General features: G+C 36.4%; 1 long non-coding RNA gene across 1 annotated transcript in view; it reads left to right on the top strand.

Moving 5' to 3' along the window:
* Window positions 1-98: 98 nt before the first annotated feature.
* LOC117071304 overlaps window positions 99-12,928 on the top strand; it is a 44,524-nt gene continuing 31,694 nt past the window's right edge. The window contains exon 1 of the long non-coding RNA XR_004432235.1: window positions 99-229. This is a non-coding gene — a long non-coding RNA (uncharacterized LOC117071304). The remainder of the gene's footprint in view (window positions 230-12,928) is intronic.

The following is a 12,928-nucleotide window of genomic DNA, read 5'->3' as shown; positions in this document are numbered from 1 at the left end:
CGACACGGCGTCTCGTTTAGATCAGGCTTTGAGGCCCCACCCTCTCTATGTGACTGACAAGCACGTTACACCAATCAGTTGCAACTGTGACATTACGCCAAGGCTCTGAAGTAGGTAATTGCAGACCAAAGGTAGGGCAGAATGCTATATTTGAGGTGGTCGTTAGAGTTGTGGTCTGTTTAGCGTTATGAAGCCTACCTTGACTCCTAGATGTTCACTGTGAATCTTGGTAAGAGGAGACATAGTTAAATTTTGTAGTTTGAGTCCCCAAATTAAAAGTTGACATTTTAACATGGCTGTGTGGAGTGGGTCTGGAGGAAGCTTGCTGCTCAGGGATGGAGTGGTGCCCACACGTGTTTCTAAACACTGGAAAACTCACACGGAATTGTCATGATTAGATAGAACATTTTCATCCCTTCAAGTTTTAAGTTGTTGTTTTGGAGGCAGAGTCTCACTCTGTCGCCCAGACTGGAGTGCAGTGCGCCATCTCGGCTCACTGCAACCTCCGCCTCCCAGTTTCAAGCGGTTCTCCTGCCTCAAGCTCCTGAGTAACTGGGACTACAGTTGACATTCTCCGTTATAGCTGTAGAGACGCTTAACTCTAAAATTGTTTCAAAGAAATGAAACACTGTCAATATAATCCAACAGGAATTTAACCTGGATAAATAATATGCAACCACAATCTTTGAAATTAGGAGGACGTAAAACCGAATTGAATTTTTACAAAGTATTATTTATCATAATAGCTTTATTATAAAGATGTTCGTGGGGTTTTTGTAATCTTTTAGTCAGACTCCAATATTTTTAAAAAGTGTTATCCAATTTAAAAAAGTATTACAAGAATTTTTAGTGTTAAACTTTATTCAAAAACACTTTAAGAGATAAACATCCGCTTAGAGATAAGGAAGGTGGCATTTAAAACTCTTCATTCTGTTAATAGTCTAATGCATTTACAGTAGAGAAAACAAAGGTGGAAACTTGCACAATATGTATTCTTTAGTTTTAGGGTAGACTACATTAAAGGGAAGGACTAACGCGTCGAGGAAGTAGGATAAGGACGATGGAGATAAAAGAATGCCTTTGACCTGTCCATAGGGAGTCTCTTAATTAGGCTTTCATTTCCAAAGACAAATGGGATCACCAGGCTTGACAGAATCTTGGAAAATCTTTTTCTGTTCCCTTGTTGGCAGCAAGATATACAACTGATATTCCAGCCTATGTCTACAGCCGGAAAGATACTTCACAATGTCCAATCTCAAATTGAGCAACCTTCTTAGTCAAGCCACTCATCCCCATATCTAGCCTAAATTCATGATTCTTTGGCATGTTAGCATGTTTTGTTTGCTTCTGGTTCTCTTGTTAATAGAGAATAATTGTAATGGGGTAACTGTAAGTTTTTGTTCTGTACCAAATTAGCAATCAGTTTCAGATCACTTGTTTGCATTGAGGTGTTTCATATTTTTTCAAATATGGAGAACACTGATATGCAACACATTTGGGAATGTGCTTTGTACATTAAAAAAAATGTCTTTAACAAGGTGCTGCTCATTCCTTTCTTTGCCATCACTGATTTTGAATTTTCAAGTTTTACTTGTTCTTTTGAGCCTCTAACATATAATTAACTGATGGCCATTTGATTTGTGTATTGCTTCTGCATGTAATTCTGTGATTTGATATCCAGACCTGCACTTGTATCTTAGTATTCTTTACTTAGGTACAGGTTGAGCATTCCTAATCTGAAAATTCAAAATCCAAAATGATCCAAAATTTGAAACTTTTTGAGCACCAATACCTCAAGTGGAAAATTTCACACCTGATCTGACATAACAGGTCATAGTCAAAATGTAGTCAAAACTTTGTTTCATGCACAGAATTATTTAAAACATTATATAAAATTACCTTCAAGTTGTGTGTATAAAGTATACATGAAACATAAATGAATTTTGTGTTTAGATTTGGGTCCCATCCCCAAGATAGCTTATTATATGTATGTAAATATTCCAAAATCTAAAAAAAGCCTGAAATCTGAGACACTTCTGGTCCCAAGTAGTTCAGATAAGGGATGGATATTCAACCAGTAGTACTTAGAATTTGTTAACTCTTTTGTGCATTCTTTCTTCTTTCTAAGGACCTTTCTTATTCCTTCTTGATGCCTATTACCTTCATTTTGGAAATTTTTCTCTTTTTCTTGTTTTGTAATAGAAAATTCTATTTTAAATAGAAGAGTTTGTAGCCTGAAAGATTTGGATTCCTCTGGGCTAACTCAAAATAGAAATGTGTAGATATTGTATGTGTGTATGTGTGTATAACAAAAGTATAATACAAACTATGAAATTTAGAAAGGGAATAAAGGGAATAATTTTCTCTTTATGGAAAACTAATTACAGTTTATAAAGTGGGTTGCTGAAAAATCTGCTGCCTGGCAGAAATGATTCAAAGTGTTGGTGTTGGCATTAGCAACAGAGTTAGAAATACTGTCCTGCAGGCTTATGCCAAGAATCAATTGGGAGGATAGAGACTATAAATGAAATCTAGGCTATTTACCTTATCAACAAAAATGTCTTTTATAATGAGCTTTAATGGCACAACTCTATTAAATAACCCAGTTCCTAGCAAAATACCTGAGGTATTATAAGGGCTCAACTGATGTTTGTTGCATATATGATAATACAGATTTTATTTCAATGCAGAAGAGTAAAAATAAATGGTAATTGCCATCCCTGTCTCCCCATCACCTGCTGCATAAGTCCAAGTTCTTTAGAGTGACATTAAGGCTCTTATGATCTGGCCTTTGCCTAAATTTCCAGCCTTGTTTTCTGCTGCAAACCATCTGGTGCTTAACACTTCTGAAACTGCTTTTATGTCTTCACACTTTACTATTTCTTGCCTCCATGCTTTGATTTTTACCCTGTGCCTGTTGTCTGCTTGAGAAACTCCTTTTACATTTTCAAACTCCAGTTAGAAAATCTTTGGGAAATCCCTCCTCATAAAGAGCTTATTTGCTCCTCTGCTAAACTACTCCTACAACTTGTATATACTTCTATTATTGTAGTTATCACAGTGACACTTGAATTTATTTGACTATATCTGTCTCCCTATTGAACTGTAAGCATTTATATGTTGGTGTACGTAAGGCTTAGCATAGTTTCTGGCACAGAGTTAATTGCTCAGTATATGCCTGTTGAACTGAATTTATTTGCCTTCATAAGTGAACAGATTTATAAAATGGAAAAAAGTAGACAAATGCCTGTTGTTGGAGGAAAACTGTAAGATATAGGCTGCTATAAACAATTTATTTTAAATAATGAAGCATGTCTGTTTATTCTCTTTTGTGGCAGCAAATTCAAAGTGTTCTAAGTTTTCTTAAGGGAGTAAATATAGCTAGCCTTCATAACCATTCTCAAGAATTTTACCCATACAAATTAATTGTACCTACTATATACCAGGCACTCTAATTGACATTGACCTGCAAAGATGAATCAGACAAGGACTGTTCCTTAAAGAGCTCCAGTTCTAGTGGGATAGTTAAATATATAAACAAACAACTATTCATATAATGTGACAATGGCCATATTAAAGGTATGCATAAAGTAATACAGCCAATACAGCCAATTAGTTCCTTTGAGGTGGGGATTGAGTTCAGAATCAGGAAAAGCTATAAACACTTAAAGTAAAATATGAATTGATGTTGATAAAAATATGAATTTGATATCAAAATATGAATTGATAAATAAGAATTCTCAAGGAATTTATAGAAAACATGAACAGCAACTTGAACATGCTTAATATGTTTAGGGAAGGTACATTAAATAGAGAAGTATAGCTACGCAAGCATTTCCTAAAGTGTATTTTATGGAATGCTAGTCTATAAGGTGCTAATTTTAACAAAGTAGTTCATGATCAAGTAAATTGGGATAATAATTGGCAAATGGTATTGCCATTTCATGCAATAGATCACAACATTCTACTTCCCTTCAGCAAGGAGTTTGGCAGTGCAGTCAAGCCCAAGGACATAACTAAACCAATCTCAAACTCCGATTTTTGAAGGTTTACTTACTGGGATAAATAAATCTCATACCAATTTCTGTATCAGTTGAGGTTTAATCAGGAAACAGAAGCCATACATGTTATCTGAACAGAGAAAGTTTACTATAAACACTGTTAATTATGGTAAGTGGTTAATTAACTGAAAAGCCAATAAGAAAACAAAGTATCACAGAGGTAGTACATTCAGGAAGCATTTAATCTCTAGGGCAGGGAGAAACAAAAGAAAGGGGAATTATTAAAATTGTGAAACTTAGAAGAACAGCCCTGTGGAGTCCCTCAGAGAAGAGGGTGTTGCTCTGCTACAGATGGTTGGGCACCATAAGAAATGATTTGGGAAGTACTGAACACTGCAAATAGAGCATCTAAGCACTGACAGACATTATTCAGCCTGAGGTATATGTAACTGAAATCCTAAAAGGAGACTAGAGAGAGAAAAGAGGGCAAATAAATATTTCAAGAGATGATGACAGGAGTTTCCAAAAATAGCGAAGGACATCAAACCACAGATCCAAGAAGTTTGGAGAACCTCAATATTAGATATGTACTACTGAACAACAAATCACCTCAAAATTTAGTGGCTTAAAACAACATTTCTTATCTCGTAGTTTCTGTGGGTCAGAAATTCAGGAGTGGCTTTGCTTGGTGTATTATCACCCACTCTGAAAAAAAAACTAGCAAGACATAAGCCATACCTGTTAGGATCTAGTCTTTCAAGTCACACATTGTTGGATTTTATTTGTTGGAAGCAAGTAATTGTGTCTGGCTGACACTCAAAGGAAGGGAAATTAGACTTCACATCTCCATTTCGGAAATGAAAGATAAATAAAGATTTAAAAAAAAATAAAACTAATATAATTTATTACCAATAGAACTGCCCTATAAGAAATGTTAAAGGAAGTTCTTCAGGCAAAAGGGGTATGATACGAGAAAGACAACTGTATCTATATGATGAAACAAAAATCTTAAGAAATGGTTATGATAAAGTGACACGAGATATTTATTTTTATTTGCCATCAAGATAATTGACTGTCTAAAGCAATATAGTGACAAATTATTGTGGATTTATAGCATATATAAAGAAATGTGTTACACCATAGCACACAAATTGGAGGGAGGAATTGTAAGTACACAGTTGTAAGGTTTCTACAATATAGCAATATAATATTAATTGAAGGTAGTCTAATAAAGATATATATTGTAAGACCTAGAGTAACTAAAAATATTTTTGAGATATAAATTATAAATTAATAATGGAGAATCGTGACAATAGTTTATTCAAAAAGTCATGAAAAGAAATCCCAGAAACAGAAGAAGAGATGGGACAAATAGAAAAGGAAGTAGATTTTAATCCAGCCATATCAGTAGTTATATTAAATGTAAATGATCTAAACAGAGATTGCACATTGCATTAAAATTAAGATTATGCTAATGTGCAAAAATCACAAGCATTCTTATACACCAGTGACAGAAAAAAAAAAAAAGAAAAAATTAAGATTATGCTGACTAAAGGAAGCTCACTTTAAATATAAAGACAGAGGTTAAAGTATTATAAAAAGATGGAAAAAGATATACTATGCAAGCATCAGTAAAAATAAAGCTGTAAATGTTTTAATATTAGACAATGTAGTTGCCAGAAGAGCATGATGTAATGTTAGAGAGTTAATTCCCCGAAGGACACTTAATACTAGATGTGCATTAACAACAGATCTTCAAAATACTTGAAACAAAAACTGATAGAACTGAAAGAGGAGAAATATACAAATCCACATATATACTTGGAGACTTTAACATGCCTCTCTCAGTAATTGGTAGAAAGAGTAGAAAGACAGTGTGTGAATTACTACTTTTAGTGGACTAAACCAACTGAAAGAAAATAAATTCAAGGGGAAAAGACACTTTTAAAATTTCTTTTCTCATTATAGTTATTATATATAGTTATTATATAGAAATACTTCTATAGAAGTTCCATTTGAGGCCCGGCACGGTGGCTCACGCCTGTAACCTAGCACGTTGGGAGACCGAGGTGGGCGGATCACAAGGTTATGAGATTGAGACCATCCTGGGTAATAACATGGTGAAACCTCGTCTCTAATAAAAATAAAAAAAAATTAGCCGGACGTGGTGGCGGTCACCTGTAGTCCCAGCTACTCAGGAGGCTGAGGCAGGAGAATGGCGTGAACCCGGGAGGTGGAGGTTGCAGGGAGTGGAGATCCCGCCACTGCACTCCAGCCTGGGCAACAGAGAGAGACTCCGTCTCAAAAGAAAAAAAGGTTCCATTTGAATCTTAATTGTGTCTTCCATTTCTCTCCTCATTATTATCATGTTTTCTCATATTTTCTTGAACATGTGGAGCATATTTATATTCGATATTTTAATGTTTTTCTTTGTTAGTTACATTATCTCTTTTTTCTGGGTCTGTGTCTATTGGATGTTTTTCTTATACCTTCACACATACTTAGCCTTCCCCATATAATGATATTTCCCCACCAAAATGGTAAATTTGTTACAACTGATCAACCTACATTGATATATCATGATCACCCAAAGCCCATTTTTACATTAGGGTTCACTCTTGGCATTGTACATTCTATGAATTTGGACAAATGTATAATGATATTCATCTACCATTATACTATCATAAAGACAATTTTCACCACCCTGAAAATTCTCTGTGCTCTGCCTATTCATTTCTCCCTTTTTCCCATGTGGAGCTTTAAGAAAAAAACAAAAAAGTTTTGCTGTCAGGAGTACATGCGCAGGTTTGTTATATAGGTAAACCTGTTTCATGGGGGTTTATTGTACAGATTATTTCATCACCAAGGTATTAAGCCTAATACCCATTATTTTTCCTGATCCTCTCCCTCCTCTCACCCTCCTCCCTCCTCTCACCCTCTTCCCTCCAGTGGACCCTGGTGTCTGTTGTTTCCCTCTATGTGTCCATGTTTTCTCATCGTTTAGTTCCTGCTTGTGAGAATATGTGGTATTTGATTTTCTGTTCCTGCATTAGTTTGCTAGGGATAATGCCCTCCAGCTCCATCCATGTTCCTGCAAAGGACATGATCTTGTTCTTTTTATGGCTGCATAGTACTCCATTGTGTATATGTGGCACATTTTCTTTATCGAGTCTACCATTTGTGGGTATTTCGGTTGATTCCACAACTTTGCTATTGTGAATAGTGCTGCAGTGAACATAAGCGTGCATGTGTCTTTATGACAGGACAATATATATTCCCTTGGGTATATACCCAGTAATGAGATTGCTAGGTAGAACAGCAGTTCTGTTTTTAGGTCTTCAAGGAATTGCCACACCATTTTCCACAATGTTGAACTAATTTACTCTCCCAGCAACAGTGTATAAGCATTCCTTTTTCTCTACAATCTCACCAGCACCTGTTATTTTTTGACGTTTTAGTAATAGCCATTCTGACTTGTGTGAGATGGTATCTCATTATTGTTTTGATTCACATTTCTCTAATCAGTGATGTTGAGCTTTTATTCATATGCTTTTTAGCCACATGTATGACTTTTTTTGAAAAGTGTCTGTTCATGTCCTTTGCCCACTTTTTAATGGGGTTGTTTTCTGGTATATTTGTTTAAGTTCCTTATAGATGCTGGATATTAGACCTTTGCCAGATGCATGGTTTTAAAAAATTTTCTCCCATTCTGTAAACTGTCTGTTCACTCTGTTGATAGTTTCCTTTGCTGTGCAGAAGCCTAGTTTAAACAGATCCCATTTGCTGATTTTTGCATTTGCTGCAATCACTTTTGGCATTTTTGTCATGAAATTCTTGCACGTTTCTATGTCTAGAGTGGTATTGCCTAGGTTTTCTTCCAGGGTTTTTATAGTTTTTGGGTATTACATTTAAGTCTTTAATCCATCTTGAGTTGATTCTTGTACCATGTGGAGCTTTTTAAAATTAAATTTGCTCAGCATGAGATAAACTTTTAAAATATGAAGATGAAATCTTTTTTTTAAATTTCTGGGAAATTGTTAGTTGTTCTTGCTTAAGATACACCTTCTGATCATTCTCTCTATTCTTTCTTTCTGAAAAGATTTATCCTAAATGTCTTAGAATATTTCTTTTATATTTCATATCTTTTTATATGTTGGTGCTGGGAGCTTTCCTTAGTTCCATCTTCTGGCTTACTAATTTGCTTTTCATTTTTATTTAGTTTTCTATTTAGCCCATCTTTTGAGTTTTTTTAAATTTCAAATAGAGTTTTATTTGTAGAATGTCTAATTGGTTATTTTTCTTATCATTCCTGTTTTATTATATTCTATTTTTGCCTGCTTGTCGATTTCCTCCTTTTTCTCTTTCTGAAGATATTAAAATTATTCATTTAAAAATTCTTTTCACTCTGTTACCTTTAGCCTGGAGTAAATTCTTCTATTTACTAAATGTATTTGTTTTTTCGTGTTTTGATATTAGTCTTCTGTTTTTTTAACTGGACTTTTTGTGTGTTTGATTGCTGATATACTTTGACTTTACTGGGTTATTTATTTATTTTTAGAGACAGGGTCTTGCTCTACAACCCAGGCCAGATTTCAGTGATGCATCCATAGCTCACTGTAACCTCAAACTCCTGAGTTTAAGTGATCCTCCTGCCTCAGACTCTAAGCACCTGGGACTACAGGCATGTGTCACCATGCCAGGCTAATTTTTTTTTTTTTTTTGTAGAGACTGTCTTTCCTATGTTGCCCAGGCTGCTCTTGAACTCTGGCCTCTGAAAGTACTCGGATTACAGGCATGATCCACAGGACCCAGCCCTAGGTTTTCTATTTTTGATTGTGAAATAACCTCTGATTGTGAAGACACCTGCTTTAAGAGCTTTTTTTCCCAAAAGAATTATAAAAACCCAGTTGTCTCTCAGTGGATTTAGCCTCGTCTTGCATGAGAAAAAGGTGGAGGTATATCGTCAGACTTTGGACATGTGGACTTCTTCCAGTGTTGGACATTTAGTTTCAGCTTATCTTACAGTTAGATGCTGGTGTTTTAACCAATGAAATGTGGGCAGAAGTGATGTGCGTCTTTTCCAGACTTGGCTCCTAAAACATGCTGCATGGTTCTCTGTGTTCTATCTCTTCTCTGTCTGCTGACAAGACGTAAAGAATCCAGGACACGCCTTTGGGGTGTAAGGAATGCTACAGCCACCAGTTTAGGAGTTTCCATTCCAGGATCCACAGACCCCCTAAACAATTTACGGAGAGAAATCAGGGAGTCCCTAAACTTGATTATGGAAAAAAAATCACATATTTATTTTCACTATCTTTTATCTGAAATTTAGCATTATCTTCAGTCATGACTGAAAGCAAAAAATTCCTACCAAATTAGTACCTGTAACTTTGATATCAACAGAATTCACAGGTTTTTTTTTTAAATCACAGGATAGTTGTAGATCATTTGTATTCATTACTTCTTTGAAATTATCATAATTACCAGATTCATTTCTGGATTTTATTTCAATACTTTAATAAAGAAGCAGCTATTGCTATTTTATTATTTTGATAACTGTATTTCAGTATAATTGTTTTCATTTGTAATTCTAAGTGTTTTGTTTATTATAATCTTATTTATTGTCTGCATTTTACTTATACTTAAGAAAAAAATCATCCTGAGAACAAGTCCAAAGCATTCACCAGACTCTCGAGGGGCCCATAGCACCCAGGTTGACCTGTGATGTGAACAAAACATAAATCTCTGTTGGTTGAGCATCTGAGATATTAGGGTTGTTTGTTACAGCAGCTGATGGTGAATAAAACAGTCTAACTGTAGTGGATTGAATTATGGCCCCTAAAAGAGTTGTGTACCCAGAACCTCAGAATGTGACCTTAATTCAAATAAGGGTCTTTGTAGATCTAATTGAGGTAAAGATCTCAAGATGAGATCATTCTAGATTAGGGCAAGTCTTAAATCCAATGACAAGTATTTTTATAAGGAACAGAAAAGAAGGAGACAGTGAGAGAGAAGGTCTTGTGAACGTGGGAGCAGAGATTGAAGATATGTAGTGACAAACCAAAGAATGGCAAGGATTGACAATGGCTTAGGAAAAAGGCAGGGAATGGTTTCTGTTTCATAATCTCCAGAAGGAACCAACCCTGCTGACAACTTGACTTTGCACTTCTTTCCTCCAGAACTGTGAGATAATAAATGTATGTTGTTTTAAGCTACCAGTTTGTGATAACTTGTTACAACAGACCTAGGAAACTAATACACTAACCATTTTTTTAAAACTTAGCATCTCAGTATCATTCTTCTATATGTAAGTATCTACCTTTGGTTTATCTGTTATATTTATTTTTCCTGTCTCTTCTTTTGCTAATTCTAACACTTAATAGCAGTATGGTTTTAAGTAAGTTAGATCAGGGCTCCCCAACCCCTGGGTTGTGAACCAGTACTGGTCTGTTAGGAACCGGGCCACACAGCAGGAGGTGAGCAGTGGGTGAGTGAGCATTGCCCCCAGAGCTTCACCTCCTGTTAGATCAGCAGCATTCACTACTCATAGGAGTGTGAATCCTATTGTGAACCATGCATGTAAGGTTCTTGGTTGCGCCTTCCTTATGAGAATCTAATGCTCGATGATCCAAGGTGGAACAGTTTCATCCTGAAACCGTCCCCTACTTCCCTCATCCCCTGACAATCCCAGGCCATGGAAAAACTGTCTTCCATAAAATTGGTCTCTCGTGCCAAAAAGGTTGGGGACTGCTGAGTTAGATAACCTCTCTGTGCCTATTTCCTTACCTGTAAAATGGGAATAACTATAGTCTGACCTTATATGGTTGTGCAAGGAGTAAATTTGTTTGTTTTCTTTTTTTTTTTTTTTTTTTTTGAGGCGGAGTCTTGCTCTGTCACCCAGGCTGGAGTGCAGTGGGGCAATCTCGGCTCACTGCAAGCTTCACCCCCTGGTTCGCACCATTCCCCTTCCTCAGCCTCCCGAGTAGCTGGGACTACAGGCACCCGCCACCATGCCTGGCTGATTTTTTGTATTTTTAGTGGAGACGGAATTTCACTGTGTTAGCCAGGATGGTCTCGATCTCCTGACCTAGTGAAACGCCTGCCTCGGCCTCCCGAAGTGCTGGGATTACAGGCGTGAGCGACTGTGCCCAGCCAATTTTTTTTTTTTTAATACATGTGAAGTGCTTAGAAATCATGGCACTTAGTAAGCACTCAATGTTAGTTACCGTTACTTTTAAAATTTTATTTATTTTTTATATATTTTTATTTTTTATTTTATTTTATGTTTCGGGATACATGTGCAGAATGTGCAGGTTTGTTACATAGGTATACATGTGTCATGGTGGCTTACTGCACCTATCAACCCATCATCTAGGTTTTAAGCCCTGCATGCATTAGGTATTTGTCCTAATGCTCTCCACTTTGCTCTCCACCCTTTGTTCTTTCCCTCCCCGTGTCCATGTGTTCTCATTGTTCAGCTCCCACTTATGAGTGAGAACATGCTGTGTTTGATTTTCTGTTTCTGTGTTACATTGTTGAGAATGATGGCTTCCAGCTTCATCCATTCATTCATGTCCCTGCAAAGGACATGATCTCATTCTTTTTTATGGCTGCATAGTATTTTATGGTGTATATGTGCCACATTTTCTTTATCCAATTGTTACTTTTAAATTATGGTGTTTTTCAGCATACAACATTAAACGCTTTGCACAAAAATCACCAATAAAAGCTATGACTTTTTATTTCCTTTTTGGAGAACTTAAGATATATGTGACTAATCATAATTAAGATTGGGGAAAGAATTTTCTGTTAGAAGAGTAAAATATGTTGGTAATTAGACCAGCACTCACAAGTTCATGTAGCAGGGAGTAGCAATTGAAGTCATATCTGATGAGGGTTGCTTTATGGGATTAGTAATCTTTCTAGGTAAATAAAGAAAGGAGTTGTACAGGTTAAGCATGGTATGTATTTTCAGAGCAAAACATACGTGGAATCAAGCAAAATAGCAGCAGAAACTGATAAAGAATTAATCACAGAGTTCACTAGGTAGAATGTGTTGAATGATGTTCAGCCTTCAAGGCAAAGGCCATCCTGAGAAAATCTTGCCTGGAATATTAAGAATGGTGGAGCATATGTAAAGGGAGTGTGCTCATTATGGGATGTGGTTAGTGTGACAGTGGTAAGGCTGGGGTGAAGGTAGGCTTGCTATATCAGCAAAAGAACACAGGGCAAAGTCACCCCCTTAAATCTTGGAGCTACAACTTGTTTCTGTGATCATGCTAGTCCTAGTGATGAACAAAAGTCACCTGACAGGTCCTTCAAATGCATAGGTCCAAATCACTGTGGTAATCCTGGGGAATAATAGCAATAAAGTAACATTTATTAAGCACTAACCATGTGCCTAGTTTATTCAGCCCTAACCCTGTCTGTGCATGATCTAACACGTGTAAATGACCATGTGGAGGAGAGGTCCCGCTTTCAGGTAGTAAAAGTGGTATTTTCTCTGCCCTGCCACTTTCTCTCCTGAAGCCATTGCCCAAGGATTTAGATATGACAGAGAATATACAGAAGGCATTTGAGTGCCCATGAATGCTTTGATATGAGAACTCTCTGTTGCCAATGTGGTATTTTACCCTTGTCTAGTTGTTACTATAGAAGTTACCCCCTTTACCTACATCCAGGAACAGGCCCAGTTTCAGACCTGGTAGTTCTCTTCCTATTGATTTTTCCTAGCCAGTAACTTTCTGCTACAGGTAAATGTCACCTTAATACAGTCTCCATTTGCCACAAATCTTACTATAAAACAACACAGTACATAATGGGTATCTTTCCTCCTACTAGGTACATTTTCATGTCCTTTTTTTTCTCCTAAATATAGCCTCGAAAGTCTACATGCTTTATCTTTCACCCACCAGACCCCTGATTGT

This window comes from Trachypithecus francoisi, unplaced genomic scaffold (genome assembly GCF_009764315.1).
Source record: "Trachypithecus francoisi isolate TF-2019V2 unplaced genomic scaffold, Tfra_2.0 Lachesis_group3, whole genome shotgun sequence".
Taxonomy (NCBI): domain Eukaryota; kingdom Metazoa; phylum Chordata; class Mammalia; order Primates; family Cercopithecidae; genus Trachypithecus; species Trachypithecus francoisi.
The sequence above is the reverse complement of the archived record's forward strand: the minus strand, read 5'-3'. Positions and strand labels throughout refer to the sequence as shown.